Genomic DNA, 20,506 nt, shown 5'->3' with positions numbered 1-20,506 from the left:
TCTCTTTTGCAGAGAACAGACTTGTGTCATGCATTCGTAAAAATTAAATTGCTCAATATGCAACAGTAATTAGTAATATACAAGTGCATTTAATATGTGAACTACTGCAATTGTTCAATGTACATATCTTTCTGTAGATTTGTTTTCCTGTCAGGTATATACTTTTCCCAAAATCTAAGGCGCTATTACTAAACTATGTTTGATGGGCAGTTTCAACAGTTACAAAATTCTCTTGATAGTCCTATTTCATGTTGTCTTAGCCATTACAGAATAACTGCCCCTGAACTAACTGCAGCGCAACAGTCCAAAATGATTTATTGCTCTGGGGAGTCAGAGAAATAATATTTCTTGTGTTATTTTCTAATGTCCCTCAGTGTCAAGCACTTTTCTTGTTCAAAAGGTGGAATGATTGGTGACTTTATGTCTTGTATCACTGCAAGTATTCTCCAGGGTGTGTGCTAGGCTGGACATTGATGGCTAACTTATCTTTTTAAGTTATTTTTTGTGTGTGTCTTTGTGGAATTCAACTTCCAAAAAATATATTTGACCAGTGATGGTGGATGACAACCGTAAATCTGTGGTGCAAACAGGCTATTTCTTTGGAGTTTCCAAGGATAAAACAAATTGTTTCAAAAGTTGTGATATATAATTTTCCACCAAATTTTTCACGTAAATGCTCAAATTTGCTGGACTATTGTAAGATATGTTATTAATAAACATGATCATGCACCATCTTTCCTCAGTATAAATGAATCACCTCAGTGCACTTAAAACAATGAAATACAAATTGAATAGGAAGGATTTTTTTTCCATTTACATCAGCAGTTATATAACAAATACTTAAGATTGGTTATCCTAGGTTCTAATTTATATAAAAAAAGAACCTGCAGTATAATACCCGTGATTGCACATTGCACTGAAAGAGATAGTTGAGAATGAGAAATAATCAAAACCTTAAAGAAGATAACAACCAGTCACCAGCAATTTGCATGTCAAATCATAGCCTTTGTGCAGCTAACTAAAATTCTTAGATCTGAACACTTCCGATTAAACTTGGTCCTAATACGTTTATTGAATTTGAAATTAACAGTTGGTAATGTGTTATTTCACAGTTGGTTTAGTTTGTCTCCATACCGGATGCAAAACAATGGAAATGTCAGTTCCTAATACTTTGTACATAAATGCATGCCTATCTTTGAAGTAAAACAAATGAATTTTCATTCTTCCACAACATCCATTCGCCCAAAATAGTTTGTAGCCAATGCTGTAAGTGTCAAGCATTTGACCATAATGCAACTTAATTGTAACAATGATAAGATGATTTGTTTTTACTATTGCTGGGTCTCTATCAAACTCAAGTTTCACTGGCAATGCTGAGTGTAACTTGGGACTAAATATGAGTGTTCTCTAATCGATATCAGCAACAGTTTTGATTCTCCTTCCCTCCCCAATTTCTCTGCAAATTTTTTTAAACATCTGGATTCTCATGTACTGTTTGAGATTTGAAATCTCACGTTGTTTTGCTCTTCATAGATAATCCAAGAGCAGCTGGGTCCAGACAGTATTTTCTGTGATTTTTTCATATTTCCTTGCTCTGCGACATCTACTTTTGGATAGAACCAGCATCAGCAGTTCCCCTTGTTTCTCCATCCGTAATGCAGTTTCTGCTCATCACACAAAATTTAAGAGTTAGTCGTCCTACTTTCATTTAATGGATGTTAAATCAAAGTGTGAGAAAAATGTAGGGTTTAAGTCAAATTATGATGATTGTTATGCATTCACTGTTTAAAATGGCAAACCTATGTGCTATGCAAACCTACAAAGTGAACAACCTGACCCAACATGTCAAAACAATCACGAGTTTTCATCAGAATATCTTCTTGGATCAGAATGAAGAATAAACCAGATACACAAGTTAAATTCATGCCTCAACAGCAACAGTTGCTAATTTCTGTGGCTGTTAATGAAACTGGCAATAGAGCTAGTTTTATTTAATAAAATAATTCTCTATCACCTCATCAAATAGGATACTACAGGAAGAGCTGCAATTTTAAAAACAAGATGACATTTAAAAGTACGTTCCAATTTTGCATCATATGTCAAGTTTTCTTTTTAAATCAGTGCTTGTATTGCAAATAGGACACAAACAATATACTAAATTCTCTAGTATTCAACTTCAAACTCAATAATACAGATAAACTAGGACTTGCAATATTTGCCATGCTATAGCAAAATGCAAATGTACCATTGCATAATCTTTTCAGTATTGCAACTGATGGACTGCAGGAAAATGGTAGGCCTGAAACTTGCACAATTTCCTGCTCATTGCAGCAGCTACAACCATATTTTTTTCAAGCAGAAACCTGAAATAAGAAACTGTGACAAAATCTTTAATTTAATGATTAAATGGGAAGACACACTTATTTTTCAGAGCTTCAACTTAGTTCTAACATCTCAAATAATTGCATTGCAAGATTGTTATCAGTCAGCATTGCCTGAAAATGTGTGTGTGGGTTTTTTAGCAGCCTTTCATTAGTTTCCTTAAAGTACAGGTTCGCTCCATAACTGAAAATAATACATTATCGGGTTTTTTCTTTTACTGATGTTGAGACAGTTGGGATTCTCAAATTGATATTTTAAGTATAAGATTACTACGGCGATGATTACACAACTAGTTTTCAGCTTCGAAAAGTTAAAGATGATGCAGTAACGTAATCACATTTTGTCATCTCAACAGCAAGATAAACATGTCAAAAATTCATGTTAAATACCACAAGAATGAATAATTCCAAAATAATTCTCTCTGTGGATTATATGATAATGTAGTCCCCATCGCTCCTAAAGTGGCTGCAGAGGAGAGTAAAAATATATTTAGTAAAAAATATTTAGTTTACTTGCCATCCCAAAACTTTGATTAAACCGGATTTGGAATATCATGCACAGCTCTGGTTGCCACACTACAAGAATAACGTGGTAACACAAGAGAGAGTGCATAAAAGATTCACCAGGATATTGCCAGAAATGGAGGGCCATAGTTACAAGGAGAGATTGGATTGGTCACATTTACTCTCACTGGAATGTAGGAAGCTGAGGGGTGACCTTATAGTTTAGTCTAGTATAGTTTAATTTTGAAATACAACATAGAAATAGACCCTTCGGCTCTTGAAGTTCATGCCGTCAATTGTGGCTAAAGGGATCAGGGGGTATGGTGAGAAGGCAGGTACGGGATACTGAGTTGGATGATCAGCCATGATCATATTGAATGGCGGTGCAGGCTCGAAGGGGCGAATGGCCTACTCCTGCACCTATTTTCTATGTATCTATGTATCTATGTAATCAATCACTGCGTTACACGAGTGCTTCGTTATTCCACTTTTGTAACTGCTCGGGGCAATTTACAGAGGCCAATTAACCTACAAACTCGTATCTTTGAGATGTGGGAGGAAATCCGAGCAGCTGGAGAAAACCTATGCAATCACAGAGAGAATGTGCAAACTCCACACAGACAGCAACCAAGGCCAGGATCAAACCCCAGCTCTCATAGTTTTGAAAATTATGCACATGTTCTCCAAGTGCAAATAGGTTTGGCATAGAAATTAAGAGGGAGTGACATGCAAGAACTGCACAAATTAATTGTATTGCCATCCCTTAAATTAACATTATAGGAGTGGCTCTGGTCACCGTAATTGGAGGGAAAATCAGTCCCAAAAATAATTGGAGCTATTGTTCAACAATTATTTTTATTGTTCTTGCCGACAAAATTATCAGCAGCAAGATACATGATCCAATAGCAAAAAGGTGGCATACCTCTAGTGCAGAGACTATTGATGTACGTGAAATGTACTCTAGTATTCAATAAAATAAAAATATATGTTGTTCTGTACGGATTTACACTACACAATATTCACAGGTGTTATTTTTCATAACCCGGTTCTAAAATAAATAATTCATGAACTAATGAAAGACAGATTTCCAATTCATATTTTAAAATACAGCAAGATACAGCTAGGAATGATTGCATTCTTCGGCTAACTGTGATAACATCCAGTCACCTTGAACACTTGGGAACAAGTTCACCTGCAGAATCTCGGTATTCATTTTAGTGCACCTTTTTCCCCCATTCCTGACTAAACCTTGTAAGCATCATCCTAGCTTGACACAGTTCCAAGTGGATATTGGCTAATTCAATGTTCACAAACATTGGGGAGTATTACCATTTTTTTTTTTTTAAGTTGCATTGGCTCCTTAAAAAATGATCTTTCAAGCCTGCATCAAACAAAAGGCATATTTCACCCATGTACATCATTTGCTTACCTGATCCGTGATTTAAAAAAAAGGCCAGCAAGTTAAACTTCAGGTTTTAAAATGTAAAATAAAAATAAGCTTAATATTTTGGATATGTTATAGCAATAATTAGTTGGCAATGATTGTGACTCATCATGGGATAGCAATCTATGTTAGCATTTATGAATGCTGTTAAAGGCAGGAAAGGGAGCAATTACTACAGGTAAAATGCATGATACATGAGGCAGCTCAAAGCTCAAAGCCATGATGAAATTGATTTATTGGCCCTTTTGACCAGCCATTTTTCAAAATGCAAACACACATTACGTACAGCAGAAATATCATCTGCAATGAGGTGCAAGTCTTTATTTTTGGTTGCAAGTAGATATTCAGTTCTGCTATTCATTTCAACTACTTTTATTCATTATTTCAATTTATTAATCTGCCACTCTTTAGTCCGTATTCTAAAATGCCTTTAATTATCTCCTTCCTTTTACAAAAGCATTTTATTTCACCTTACGTAGATGCCATAGCTAAGATCAGTTTCAGTGATGATTTAAAACGTGTTTTAAGCAGATTTATTTTGAAACCAATGCTTGTGAACAACATGTGTTGCCCTGTAACAGATAGGACAACACAATGTTCGCAAGCCTAGGTTTCAAAAATAAATCCGATTAAAACATCGATTTTAAGTCCTACTTTTGGCATGCAAACCAATATTTTGAAGCATTCAAATGTTGATGGAAATATTGGGCTATGCCAATAATTTTAGTACCACTTACTTAAAAATGTGAAAATGAAGTTTGCATGTTTGCACACAATAAAATTTTATCACAAACATCCACCACAGTATTCATCACTGTGGTGGAAGGCACAAAATTTGGCCAGTCCTCCTCCATTTCCCCCCGTGGTTGGGGCCTCAACCCTCCGCAGCCATCGCTGCGGGCGTCCAGATGTGCAGACAAGGTAAGTCCAGATAAGTCCAGTCACATGTAGAACGTACAAACTTCACACAAACAGTACCCTTAGTACCCGGCTATCACACTACTCACCAATATACCTCGGTGACTGCCAATCACCCCCCCCCCCCGGACACTCCCCCCACAGGAAAAACACTATGTCTGTATACATGTAAATAGATTTATTTATTGAAATCATATTCTATGTCGCTCTTCCAGGGAGATGCTAACTGCATTTCGTTGTCTCTGTACTGTACACTGACAATGACAATTAAAGTTGAATCTGAATCTGAATCTGAATCAAACCCAGGTCTCTGGCATTGTCAGGCAGCAGTTTTACCGCTGTCCCAATGTGCCAACAAAGTGTGAGTAATTTTAAAATAGATACTTAAAGAGAAAAAAAATGAAGCAGTTAATTAGTATGGTTTCCACATCAAGCATGAAGTTTAATTGTGCATCATAGGAAACTAAATTGAACATTCCAAAATATACAAGATCTCTGGACTATTAATTGATGAAAACCATTAGGATCAAATTGACTGAAAAGTTGTACATCTAATTAAGTCGACAAGACTATCCTCTCTCTATCTTGTTTAAAAATGATGCAGAAGAAAACCCGGATGATCAGATTAAATAATACTTTGATGCCATCATGATTGGATTCAATAAAAAAGGTAACTAATTTCGAAATTGTTACAGATTAACTTTTGGTTAAGCAGTTTTCTTGCACAGTAAATATGCAGACACTGCTTATGATTTGTTTTCTTAGGTTATACTTTGGAATTTCAACAGTTGTAACATATTAGCCCTTTTAACTTTCAGTGTCATAGAGTCATACAGTGTGGAAACAGGCCCTTCGGCCCAACATTCCCACACCGGCCAACAATGTTCCAGCATGTCCTTTCAGCACATGTCCATCATTAAAATTGTAGAAGATAAAAGGCAACTTCAGAATCAAATAATGCATTATGGCAGAAATATGTGTTTACAGTATTGAAATCGGTCATTCTTCAAATCAAGCTCTTATTTTTTATTATTTGTACTCTTATTTAACTTTATGCATAATCAAGAAATCCTCATTTTAACAGACCCCTTTATAACAGACATTGGTTATACCCGACCCGCACCACCTCCCTGAACACTTAGAGCGCAGGCTTCCGAGGGCACCCGACCACCGCACCAGCAAGCCCTTCTTCACTCATTGCACAGTCCAGTTGAAGTGGCTGTTGTAGCAGCTTTTTTCAGGCCGCGCTCGGTCATCGTGGGGATCCTTCCCTCTCATCTGCTGCCGCTTCTTCCTTTGCTTTGTCCGCTCGACCACCTCATCCTGCCCCTTCGGCTTCTCCACGCACTCCTCTCCCTCCTGCCTCCTCCACCAACATATTCTGCCTTGGAAGCAGCAGCAGGTGAGAGTGGAATGAGCCCCATGGTAACCGAGTGCATCCAGTCGATGGCAGCAGCCTGAAGAAATGCGAGTCGCATCAATAGACGCGTCAACCGTTGAAAAGGGGCTCACTGGTGCAGACCAGCATCATCACCTTCTGGCTTTAAAGTGAAACAACACAAAATGCTGGAGTAACTCAGCAATAGAGTCAGTCTGAAGCAGTGTCCCTTAGTCACCTTTCTATGTTCTCCGGTGATGATGTCTGACCCTCTGAGTTACTCCGGCACTGTGTCCTTTTGTGTAGTACACAACATCTGTAGTTCTTTGTTTCAACAATGTACAATTATTTCAACAATTGTTTCAACTATGTACAAATAATTATTTACTTGGTTATGGCAGACAATCAGCAATAACGGACACCACTCGCTTCCTCCCCCCCCCCCGTATGGTTTGTTATAACGAGGGTTTACTGTATCTTAAATTTCGACTCATCTCAGCAAAACAGTGTATTTATAAAAGGGTCAAGGATAGCGAGTTAGGAATGGAGCATTCTCCATACTTCAAATCCTTTTATTAACATCACATAACATCATTTTTGTTGCAGATATTTCATTAGGCACAGTGGTCTATGTTACTTCACTTGGACACTCCAAGTGACTTTTATGAATGTTCATTTAAGCATCCTTTATTTGTACAGTCTATCACATTGAATGAAATTAAATATGTAGCTTGTACTTATTTTTTTTTAAACAGATGAATCTGTGTAATTACTAACTGATACTGGTTCTATTTTACTTTGACTTCTTAATTAAGACTTGGGTCAAAACTCTAGTCTTTTTTTAAAAACCCATGACAAATGATTTTTAGATAAAATATCAAGGTGCATTAAGAACATGGTTATTTTGAATAATCTGCCAAAAAAAAGGAAGACGCTTTGGCTGTGGTCCTTGTTAATCTGACAAAAGCCTGTGACCCTAAATGTCACCTAACCATGTTCTCCAGAAATGTTGCCCAACCAGCTGAATTACTTCTGCACTGTGTCATTTTTTATACTCCAGCATCTGCAGTTCCTTATGTATTTATTTACAGACTCAGTTTTGAGATATCCATTTTTTTTTTTTAATTTAATTCTTTATTTCGAACAGAATAAAAGAATAAAAAGCAAGTGTGAAACAGCATACAAAAAAACAAAACAAGAATATTTATAAAGTGTCATAAACAATATCTATAAATAAATGAAATCGTATGTGTCTGAAAAGGAGCAGGAAGAAGCCAAAACGTATTAATTCCCACCCCTTATTCAACTGCTTATAATTATCTTATACAAATTTAGCAGCTATATGTACACCATATGTACACCAGCAGCTATATGTACACCAAATGATTTACATTTATACACTAATCAAATATTTACAAAGCCATACAAAAAAGAGAAAAATAAATTTAAAAAAAAAAAAGAAAAAACCCTCATATACTATACAGTATCTTAATCATATATACAACCCATCACCCTATAATCACCCTTCCCAATACAATCAGTATAACACATATCCCACTGACAATCACCTATCCTCATCCCAGTATCCTTTTAAAATTTCTGAATCCAACAATTTATTTCTGATAACAGTATGGATCCCTTATTCTGCTTAATTTAGTCATGGATACTCTGTCGGGCATTTTGGTTAAAGATGTAGATTCTATGATGCCAAGAATGAAATTATGTTCACTGTCTTGACATTTGTGGAAGATAGTGCATTGTATAATGTACAAACATTTTTTTAAATTATATATTGTCAAATGACAGGTCTTGAAATCATAAATAAGATTTCAGATTTTCATGATTTAAAAAGTCTTAGATTTATAATGTAGAGAGATGGTGCATTAATAAGATGGCTGGATTTTTACTGCTCCTGTGAGTTTATGAAATATCTAAGTGCCTGTATTGAGACGTGCATGGGATGTGCAAAAAGGTGAAAAGCAGATAAATTGAAATGTTGCCCAAATTATTAATTCAAGTCCAGTTTGCAGCGAACTGAAAAGCAAGTACTATTGAAGACATTTATGAGCTGAGATTTTACTCTGCTTTAATATTAACTATACCTAGAAACTAACAATTAAAAGATTCTATGTTAGGAAGATCGTTAAAATTATTATTCACGTGCCAGGTCTGTATTCATGTGCCAGGTGACATTGGGCTTGGAAATATAAATTTCCTTGAAAATTAGCAGGAAGTTGGTTGGTTTTAATCAGATGGAGGATGAGCTTGTCCCAAGACCTTTCAGTTGTGCCGGAATTAGCTTCTATAAAGCAGTCAGTGCAGAGAATTACAGTAGCTGACATGTGCTGTTGAAGATAATGATAATTGAAGCAGTAACCAAAAAGGCCTCTTAGTGTTGTTGATTGTGGAGGGATGCCAAGTTTCAAATGTCGCTCAACATCTCAAGATTTGGGTATTGGTTATTTTATGAACAATGCCATCTCAAAAGAGTAAATCAGTGAGGTTTGTTCATTGTAATACTCAAATTCTATTAATGTGCACTGCTGGGAAGAAATAATAATGTATAGCTATGGAAGGAACTGCTTTCAATAAATCTTGTAGGCTGGTGAATATGGCTTTGGGGTATGTTTCTGGTCACTGCCTCATCATTAAGCACTCAAGAATGAAATGGCAAAACAGGTTTTTTCATTTACTAAGTGGGAAGATGAAGTTATATTGCAGTAATATTTTAAAGGAGCTGTGAATTAAGATATTTTTCATACTATATTTCCTTAGGGTGATAGGATTGGAGTGGTTGATGTCACAGTTCAGTTTGGAAGTATATACAGCATCCTTGTGGCCATTTGGGGGAAAGGTTCACAAATAAGCCTCGTTTCAATTCAATTATATAGAACCGGAATGATGTAATTAGTGTTTTGGGTTGGTAATTGGTGCAATGGCAAAGTTGTTTGGCAATGATCAATTTAAGCTGGCTTGCTACTGAGGTCTCAAAGGCAAGGAGGGACGAGCAATAAATGCTGGCCTTCCCAATGATGCCCATATCTGAGAAATAAATGACATTTTGTTATAATGCACACCAGCAGGATTATTGATCTGTTTTAGTTAGCTTAGTTCAACAATAAATATTCAGAAAATTAACAAATTCCATCTTGCACACAGTTTAATACCATGCAGTGAACCATTTTTCATTCCCATGGCAAAGGGCTGTCTTTAATCAGTAATCTATTTTATTTCTCTACATTATATATTTTACGTTTTTATATTCTAGATGCCTTTATGATGTATGGCTATGCTAGTAGTATTATCAAGCATAACCCTTTACATTACAAATATATTAATCTACCTAAAGATGCAATAATGTGTAGTAATGTTAATTGTAAGGATATGAAGCATAGGAGAGATGTCTGGTCCATGTATAATGATATATTAAGTGCTTTATATGTAGGCAGTAACCTATACAGCAAGCATAAAAATAAGACACATAACATCAGCCCTGGCTGGAATAAGTATGTAGCTGAGTATCAGGCTGAAATCTGTGAAGCCACTACATCATGGGTTATGGCAGGTAGACCCAGACAGGGGCCTGTGTTTGAGTACAAGAAGCTCACTAATGCAAGATAAGTATGCTGTTCGCTTGATCTGTAAAAATGAGCAAGCTGATTCCATGGCTAAGAAGCTGCTAAGTAACAATGCTATTGATTTTTGGAAAGAAGTGAGAGCTCTTAACAGTTGGAAAACATCTCTACCATGCACTGTAGATGGAACCTCCGGAACAGTTAATATCGCGGAGTTATGGCGACAACATTATAGTACTTTATTCAACTGTGTCCAAGGTGATTTGTATAGGGTGGACAATATTGAGAGTAATAATGACTCAATGGTGATTTTGTCACATGAGGTGTATCATACCATGAACAAGCTGTCCAACAACAAAGCAAGTGATTGGATCATATTTCTGTTGAACATCTTAAGTATGCGAGTATGAGGATAGCTCCTCTCCTTACTATTTGTTTTACTGGCTTTATGATTCATGGCTTGTTACCAGACTCAATGTTGTCTGTTCTATTAGTGCCGGTCATTAGGACAAAGCTGGTAAAGTAGGCAGCCTAAATAATTACAGGCCCATAGCTTTAGCCAGCATATTGTCAAAAGTTTTAGAAGGAGTTCAGCTGGATAGAGTAAATGAGTTTGTTAACTCCACAGATAACCAGTTTGGTTTTAAAGCTAAATATGGCACTGACGTGCATATATACCCCAAAGGAGATTGTAAATAAAGAGGCAAAACTCTTCAACTATTATGTGCTTTATTGATGCTTCCAAAGCCTTTGATCGTGTTAATCACAGAAAGCTCTTTGCTAAAATGAGTCAAAGAGCGGTGCCTAAATACATTGTGAGAATTCTGGCTTACTGGTATGCCCACCAGACTATGCAAATAAAATGGGGCAATAGGGTCTCAGCCCCATTTGGGTTAGCAATGGTGTTAGACAAGGGGGGGATTTTGTCCACAGTCCTTTTTAATATTATTAATATTAATAATCCAAACAATTGAAAGCCTGTAAAACTGGGTGCATGATTGATAATATTTTAGTGAACTATATTATGTATGCAGATGATCTTGTGGTCTTTAGTCCATCTAGCGCTGGTCTCCAGCAGCTCCTTACTATATGTTCTGTGTATGGTGTGGAACATGATATTAAATATAATGCTTGTAAGAGTGCTGTTATGATCTGTAGAACCAAAGAGGATAAATGCCTAAAATTTCCTGATGTTAAATTGTCTGACAATAATCTTAGTGTCTGAAATAAGGTAAAATATCTTGGGCATTTTATTACAGAACAAATGACAGATGATGAGGATATTTATAGGCAACGACGTATGCTGTATGTACAGGCGAATATTCTCTTACGTAAGTTTGGTGCGTGTGCAGATGTGGTGAATATGTCGTTATTTAGAGCATATTGCACACCACTGTGTACTGCGCATCTGTGGTCGAACTATGGAAAGACAAGTTTGCAGAGACTAAAGGTGTCATATAATGATGCCATAAGAACATCTTAATTAAGTTTCTTGATTTTTTTTTTTTTTAAGTGAGCACACTTACAAATGCAATATTCACTTAGTTACTTGGAAACACAAATGCAAAAGTTATGTTCAGTAGTGCAAGGTAATGCTAATGAACACATTAGTTTCACTGAAATCTAAAGTTTCTCAGGCTCACTCGGGATCTCAGCTGCTGAGTTCAGCCTGGAATGGTTAATGCTTGACTGATGCATCAATCCAGATAAAGTAATTCAGTGTTGCTCTTCATTAATAAGGCTCTTGCTACCCTGCATAATATCTTTTTCACAGATGACCGTGATTGGTAATATTCGTCATTGTTTTAAGACTGTACGGCTTTAAGGAACATACCACATTACTGACTGCTCTCTTGGCTGCAACACGACTTCACATGCAACACAAGCAATCCTGCTCAATGGTGAAAAGCAATCAATTCTCTGAATCCTGCTAATTTTATTTTATTTAATCGTCACTCTGTTGTCAGTTTGACTTAGTATTATTTTTACAGTGTCTAGATATTAAGACATGTCAGAAGTGGTGGTTGATGAGGTTATAACATTTTGTTGCCATAACATTTTGAATCAGAACAACAAAAATTGCAAGTTATTGCTCCCAATTGAGATATCACTGAAATGTGCTGACAAGCAGTAAACTATGTGATTCAATTAAAATGGTAAACGATGGAAGATACAAGGATGCCCAAGACATTAGATTACGATTCATGTAGCTTCTACTGTCCGTATTCTTTAGATGAATTTTCATTATACATCGAGTGGCTTTAACAGATAAATCGAAGGACAAAGGACATTTATTTGTCCCATACACCAATTGGTGTAGGGAAATTTGAGTTGCCATTTGCAGCACACCAATAAATATAAGACACAACATTAAAGAAGAATTTAACATAAAACATAAAAACATCCCCCCCACAATAGTTCCCACTGTGAGGGAAGGAAACAAAGTCCAGTCCTCTTCCTCTTGTTCACCCCGTGGTCGGGGCCTATTTGAGGCCTCCCTAGTCACCGCAACGGCGGCCCGATGTTACAGGCCCACTCGCCGGTTGATGGAGCTCCGGCATCGGGAGAACACTCTTCAGCGGCTTGGAGTGTCCAGAACAGACGCTTCCGCCCCAGAGACTGCAGCTCCCGAAGTCCACAGGCCGCGCTGGTCAGAACTCCGACACTGGCGATCTCGGCGAGAGATCCCAGGCTCCACGGTGTTTGAAAGTCAGCGCCACCCGCAGCTGGACGCTCCGCAACCACAGCTCCGCGATGTTGGAGTCGGCGGTCTCAGCACTCTGGAGCTTACCACACGGTGACCCGGGTAAGGCATCGCCTGCTCCGAAAATTGTACCATAACAAAGAGATCTTGGAGAATACATTAAATTTGTTATAAATTCACTGCATTGCAGCTAGAAATTAAATAGTCAACCATTATCTGCCTTTATATGTAACCGAGAATAGGGACAATCTTTAAGACACAAAATGCTGGAGTAACTCAGCAGGACAGGCAGCATGTCTGGAGAGAAGGAATGGGTGACGTTTCAGGCCAAGACCATTTTTCCAAAAGAAACTCACCAATTCCTTATCTCCAGAGATGTTGCCTGTCTCGCTGAGTTACTCCAGCATTTTATGTCTATCTCCGGTTTAAACCAGGATCTGCAGTTCCTTCCTACATATTTGATCTATGGTCAACATGGACTCAGTGGTCCAAAGGGGTGGAAGATTGCAACCTTCACGTGATCCACCCTGTTTCGACTAATGCAATCAATTTGACGTGCACAAACGGAAGATCAAATAGAACAAGTTGTCCTACAACTTTAGGCTGTGCACACCACACGAAAGAAGAAGTGATCCAAAGGTCCCATTTCCTTGCTCTATCTTTAAACTAAACTAAATTAAAGCAGTGCAAAATTAAGAAGGTATCAAATAATCCTTCAAATTGTCAAAAGTGGATGGTTTTGCAGATAGTGAAGATGTTTATAAAAGATTGTAGCAGGATCTGGATCGATTGGCCACATGGGCTGAGGAATGGTTAATGGTATTTAATACAGAGAAGTGTAAGGTGTTGCATTTGGGACGTCTTGATAAGCCTCTGGGGAATGTTGTAGAGCAGAGGAATCTAGGAGTGCAGGTGCATGGTTCCTTGAAGGTCGAGTCGCAGGTAGATAAGGTGGTCAAAAATACTTTGGCACATTGGCCTTCATCAGTCAGAGTCTTGAGTATGGAAGTTGGGAGGTCATGTTGCAGTTGCGTCAGACGTTGGTGAGACCGCATTTAGAATAATGTGTTCGGTTCTGGGCATTATGTTATAGGAAAGATATTGTCAAGCTTTGAAAGGGTTCAGAGAAGATTTACAAGGATGTTGACAGGACTAGAGGGTGTGAGCTATAGGGAGAGGTTGAGTAGGCTGGGTCTCTATTCCTTGGAGCACAGGAGGATGAGGGGTGATCTTATAGAGGTGTATAAAATCATGAGAGGAATAGATCGGGTAGATGCACAGTCTCTTGCCCAGAATAGGGAAATCGGGAACCAGAGGACATAAGTTCAAGGTGAAGGGGAAAAGATTTAATAGGAATCTGAGGCGTAACTTTTTTTACACAAAGTGTGATGGGTGTATGGAACAAGCTGCCAGAAGTAGTTGAGGCTGGGACTATCCCAACGTTTAAGAAATAATTAGACAAGTATATGGATAGGACAGGTTTGGAGGGATATGGACCAAGCGCAGGCAGGTGTGACTAGCGTAGCTGGGACATGTTGGTCGGTGTGGGTAAGTGGGGCCGAAAGGTCTGTTTTCACACTGTATCACTCTATGACTCTATGACAAATTGATCTGTGCAGGGAAAGTGGCAGAATAAGATTCAGTGTACCAACTGAGTGTTCAGTGTTTTGTTCTCATCACTGTCAGATCCAGAAAGTCTTGCATAATTTATAAATAGCTTACCTATTAAAGGTGGATAATTAAGTACCATTTAACAAGATTCACACCAAAATTACACTAAGATATTTAATTATATGGGATAATTGTCATTATTGTTAACTGCACTTGAACACCAGACAGCGTAAAGCATTAAGTGGACCAAATATAATGATGCAAATTATTTTTACTCAGCTATTATAGAATTATCTAAGCTTTAGCATTTCAGAATTCCCTTTTCTTCAAGCAAACCTAGACTTCCCAGGATTACACATTTTCAAAATTTTGCACATCTTCTCAACCTACTTCGCTCGAAGGAAAATGAGCCCAGCCTATTCAGGCTCACCGCAGCCAAAAAGCTCCTTCCCACACAATGATATAGCAACCAAAATTCCACACAGTACTCCAGCTGTGATTTGCATAAATGCACTTTAACCTCCCTGCTATCTCATTCCATCCCTGGCTAATGAAGGGTTTCCTTAATCTTTTTAGCTACCTATGCTACTGCCTTCAGAGATCCTTAAACATATACAAAAAGAACAATCAAAGAATTCAGTATTTTCTATGGCCCTACCATTCATTGTGTGTATCCTCGCCTTATTAATACTCCCAATTCTTTCTCATTGCAGTTTCAAAATCAAATTTAATCTGGCATTTTTTGTATTCAGAATGATATTGACGAGTCAATAACATGAGCAAATACAACACTCCTCACTACCAACATCACAAATCTTTGCATTATCTGTGGATTTACAAACTATAATCTTCAACATCACATTGCAATTGTTAACACATACAGCAAGAAGAGTTGTCTCTAATCCATGCATTACATGAATAACTCTCATCCATCTCCCTCTGCCTAATGTCACCAAGATGAATATTGCTCCATGCACAGACTGAAACTTGGATCCCTGATGCACCCACCTATCTCTCAAATTTCCCTAATGTCTATATACTTATGAAATGCTCCCTGCACATCCTTAGACTTATTGGCCTTACCTTCCATTTCTATTGGAAAATGCTAGGTGCAGGAAACATGTTCCCGATGTGGGTGGAGTCCAGAACCAGGGGCCACAGTTTAAGAGTATGGGGTAGGCCATTTAGAACAGAGACGAGGAAACACTTTTTCCCCCACAGAGATTTGTGAGTCTGTGGAATTCTCTGCCTCAGAGGGTGGTGGTGGCCAGTTCTCTGGATACTTTCAAGAGAGAGCTAGATAGGGCTCTAAAAGATAGAGGAGTCAGGGGATATGGGGAGAAGGCAGCAACGGGGTACTGATTGGGGATTATCAGCCATAATCACATTGAATGGCGATGCTGGCTCGAAGGGCTGAATGGCCTACTCCTGCACCTATTGTCTATTGTAGCAGGTAATACAATGGTTAACAAACAAAATGTCCAATTAAATAGTAGGCTGTTGTTTTTCAGCTATTTTATGTAAAATTGTCAAACCAAACAATAAATATCTTGCTGTGATAAGATTAAAATGCAAGAAACACCCCATCTTGCTTGTGTACATTCAGAATTACAACTAAGCTCTTTAGAAAGAATTACCAATTGGTAATAGATGGATCAGGCACGTGCCGTGAGTAATTACTCAAGGTAGGCAGTCAGTTGGCTTTTCAAAAAAAATTAAACAGCATATGGGCAGATTGTTCACTCCGTAAAAATAAAAAATAAAATAAAAACAGTAACAATTCAATTTGCCCATGGCTTCCTAGTCTCCTTTATTCTTAATTACTGAATGGGTGGGGGGTGAAGGGTGATGGCAGGTGGAGAGATGGTGGGAAAAACGGGAGTACAGGGAAAAGTTGAATCAGTTGTCATCTTATTGAATGACAACACTTGTTCAAGGGACCAATTGGGGGGAAAGTTCCTTTCACAGCGTGTGGAGTGCCAGGGGTAAAGTTGCGGGGAGGGCAGGAGCATTGATAAGGAGGGGGTCAGGGATAATGCCAGTAACTCACTCACTCACCGCTGCCGCAGCTCTCCGGGCGCGAAGCCACCGCACCGTATCCGGGGATAGAAGCAGCTCGGGGAGCTGCGAGCGGCCGCCAGGATCCAACAGCAGAACTGGCCGCCACTTCAGCGCCTTCTGCCGGCCCGCTCGCCTCTGGCAGTGCTCTCCGTCTGAACACCTCTCACCTGCCGCTCGCTCATGTCAGCCGCTTCCTGCAAATCCTTAAATTCCCACAGTCGAGTAACCTCAATCGCGCTGTTGGAATTTAAGGATTTGCAGGACATGAGTGAGGCCAGCGAGCGGCAGGGGATTGGTTTTTAGACGGAGAGCAGCCAGAGGTGAGCGGGGGCCGGCAGAAGTCGCTGAGATGGCGGCCGGTTCCGCTGTCCGGCCCGGCGGCCGCTCACAGCCACCCGAGCTGCTTTTATCCCCGGCTACAGTGCGGTGGCTCCGTGCAAGGAGCGTCGCAAGCGACATTATCCCGATCCTCTCCTTCACAACATTCGTGCCCTCCCCGCAACTTTACCCCGGGCCAGACTTCCCAAACGCTGTGAAAGGGGCTCTCACCACCACCCCCACACCCCAGGAAATACGGTATTTAAAAACATCACCAAGAAATGTACTTACCACATCATTGGTACACAAGCTCCATTCTTCTCTCTCCTAAAATACACTTAAAATAATGGCAATCCATATTTGAAAACCCCGCCAAGAAAGTAGCGCTGCGCCTGCGCAGTGCTGCAAAGGCAGAATTTCTGCTGCCTTCAGCCCCGCTTGAAATTGACAGCTTCCAGCAGCGCTGACGGCACGTGGGCTGCACAGACCTTCAAGGGTTACAAGCGCTGCGGATGAAAGGCACGGAGAATTATGCCTACCAAAGAGATCGATCTCTTAGATAGGCATAATTCTCCCATGCCTTTATTATTTATATTTAGTTATTACGATTTTATAATTTTAGTCAGGGTAGGCAGTGCCTACCTTGCCTACCCTGACGGCACGTGCCTGAGATGGATTACTACACTCTTTAACCTAGAGAAGACAACTGTTGGGAGTCAACAGCTATTATTTATTTTGATATTGCCTATTATTTACTGGCTTACATAATTATATTCCTGTTTTTCCTGTACATAGTACTTCCTTTCCCCAAATCACTGCAGCAACATTTCCAAACACCCCACCCCCCTCCCCATGGCTATTAATGCTCCAAAATGACTTGAAGGCTTTACTGTCTCTTTGGAAATACAAACTGCTCTCTTTCCAAATTCATCAACTAAAAGCAATGATCAAATAGGTGGACAACCTGATTAATGAAGAAGCTGTCTCAAAAGTGAGTGTTTTTTAAACACTTGCCTCTAAATTACTTTCCTCAATCTGACTCCACAACCATTATTATTCGCACCATCACAACTGCATCTCCAGCCCCATCTCTCCCAACACAATCATTTTCTTTTAAGGAATTAAAAGAGAAAAATAAAAATTTCATTTTCATACTCCACTACCACAGTTGCAGAAATGCGTGCATCAATGAAGCTAAAGCAGAAACTTCAATTATCAATGTACTTTAACAATAATAAAACCTGCTCCATTAAAACAATTATTTTAAATCATACCTTCCCTTTCTCACTGCTGCCATGGGATCCTGTATAAACTTCAGTTGATCTTTGTATAATTGCTTAATTGTAACACGTAATTGAAAAATATTATGCAGCTGATAGTTTGTAATTAATAGTTGCAATACTAATGAGATATTTCTACATTGCAAACTGGTAATTCAGGGCTGAAACATAAATCACAATTCCAACCAATTTAGAATAAATTACGAATTGTATGTAGATAAACATACATATTCTGTTCTTCATTTCTTGACATGATCTGAAAAACTGTAGGTTATTATTTGTCCATGTAACAATAACAACATAAACAGTCAAGCACATAATTCTAAAAGGACCAATTTTAGTACATTATCCACATCTAAAGCAAAAAGTAATATGAAGAATCCACATTATTTAGCACATCAAACATCTGGTAATCTGTCAAACCTGTAATCTGGCAAGATACAGCACAATTGAATTGTAATGAGCTGAAAATGGTCCCAAACCAAAAGAAGATCCGTCCATTTTGCTTCACGAATGCTTCCTGACGTGCCGAGTTTTAGTTTCATCAGTTTGTGTTTAGCTGAATTTTAATGATTATTTGTACAATTCATTTCAAAATACATTGGCATTGAAGTTAGATATGCCCTGGTGCAAACGTCAAGAGTAATGGCTGACCGGTTACATATCTGTATTACTAAAAGTCTGATCTTGACCACTTCCTGTTATTCTGTATGTTCACTTTAGAAAAAACGCTGCCACTTACGGCTGTGATTTTTGGCCATCTTATTCAGTCCCCCTCTGCTGTGCAGGATAAGAGGATTTTTCCCATCAATTAAAAATAAAAGAGGTATTAGTGTTTAAAAAATGTTGAGATTCTCTCCCCTGAAGGCCACGCCCCTTCCGGAGGGACTATAAAACCTGGAAGTGTTGAGTGCCTCAGTCAGTCTCTGCAAGATGGGGGAGCGAGAGGGTCACGTCTCTCAGTCTGAGCTGTGAATAACACTGAACACATGTCCACTAAACTGTGAGTGGTTTTACTGACCTGTCAGTGCCCTTAATGTGGTTTCCCTGACACTAATCAAGAATATGGTTTAAAATGATATGATAATTACAGGCAGATGTATTACCAAGTATTAATGATTTCCATAGCTCTAAACCATAATTACAATGAAAACACCAAAATCAAATAAACAATTAATTTAAATGCATTATCAACGTCAAGGTAATCTTCTCCCACCAAACTCGAGGAAGTCAGTAGGTTAAATATAGAGCAGAGCCTTATGTAGACCAGAACAACATGGTCGGTGCTGCAGAGTTGGACAGTTGTAAAAGCTCTAGGAAGCTGGTGACAATTTGAACAATATGGCAAGTTGACAGAAGAAGTCACCAATTAAAGAAATAGCCTGCCTTACACACACAGGATTTCCAACAGGGAGGATTTATAATTACTTGTGGTTCAAAAATCCATGTGAAAATTGCACTGTGTATTCAAAAGTGATAGATGTTATAATCTCGCAATTGTGTACATCAGATCATGTTAGTCAATTTTGGCTCGGGTATCATGGGTTTTTAGTTTACTGTCTATTTAGTGCAAGGAGCTTTTCTTGCTCCTTACTTATGAGTACATTAAAATTCTAAGACAACTAAAATAGTCCCCATGAGGCAATTTTATTCTCCTGCTTGCATGAGGCGGTGATTTTTTATGTTCTGGAATTTTTTTTCAATCTACATGTAGGCTGCCCGACCCCAAAACAGACAAAGCTCAGCATCTTTGGAAATCAGGTATGGCAGGCAATTAGAGTATTCGGGCAGGACAAAGTGATGACCGACCCCAAACAATTGTTCCACGCGAGGCAGAGGTTCACGTGCAGCTCTTCTAACCTCATCTACGGCAGTTGCTCTTCCCAATGTGGCCTCCTTTACAATTGCTAATTGGAGTGTAAACTCTGAGACTGTATCGTCAAACACGTGCTCAGTCCTCCAAGTCACACCTCTTTTATCCTTATTTTGCACCTTTTGTCTTTTCAGCTCTGTCCAGCCATCTTACTACCAACCCCTCTTTCACCTGTATCAACTATCACTATCACTCTTCCGCTCCGTCAGAGCATTCAATCCCGTCACTCTGGAAATCCTCAACCATCTGTCTTGTAACCAAAAAGAGCAATCCCACCTGTGACAATGACTACTGGCCTGTGGCATTAACTAATTTGGTCATGCAAGGCTTTGAAAGGCTTATTCTTTCCCAGCTTCAGGAAGAGGTCAGTATGCATGCTGACCCTCTTCAGTTTGCATACAAACGGCACAGGGGTGCGGATGACGCTGTACTAACGCTGCTGCACAGCGCCTATACCCA

The 20,506-nt window shown here is 38.8% G+C and overlaps 1 protein-coding gene and 1 long non-coding RNA gene across 2 annotated transcripts in view; both read right to left on the bottom strand.

Annotated features, from left to right (window-relative positions):
• The window catches only part of LOC129704543 (protein bassoon-like), a 304,297-nt gene that overhangs the window by 220,930 nt on the left and 62,861 nt on the right, over window positions 1–20,506 (bottom strand). The window lies entirely within an intron of this gene.
• Window positions 11,720–17,741, bottom strand: LOC129704544 (uncharacterized). Its single transcript, XR_008724744.1, has 2 exons — window positions 17,186–17,741; window positions 11,720–13,018 (listed from the first exon to the last, which is right to left on the bottom strand). It is a non-coding gene; the product is annotated as an uncharacterized LOC129704544 (long non-coding RNA).

This window comes from Leucoraja erinacea, chromosome 16 (genome assembly GCF_028641065.1).
Source record: "Leucoraja erinacea ecotype New England chromosome 16, Leri_hhj_1, whole genome shotgun sequence".
NCBI classification, from domain to species: domain Eukaryota; kingdom Metazoa; phylum Chordata; class Chondrichthyes; order Rajiformes; family Rajidae; genus Leucoraja; species Leucoraja erinaceus.
The sequence above is the reverse complement of the archived record's forward strand: the minus strand, read 5'-3'. Positions and strand labels throughout refer to the sequence as shown.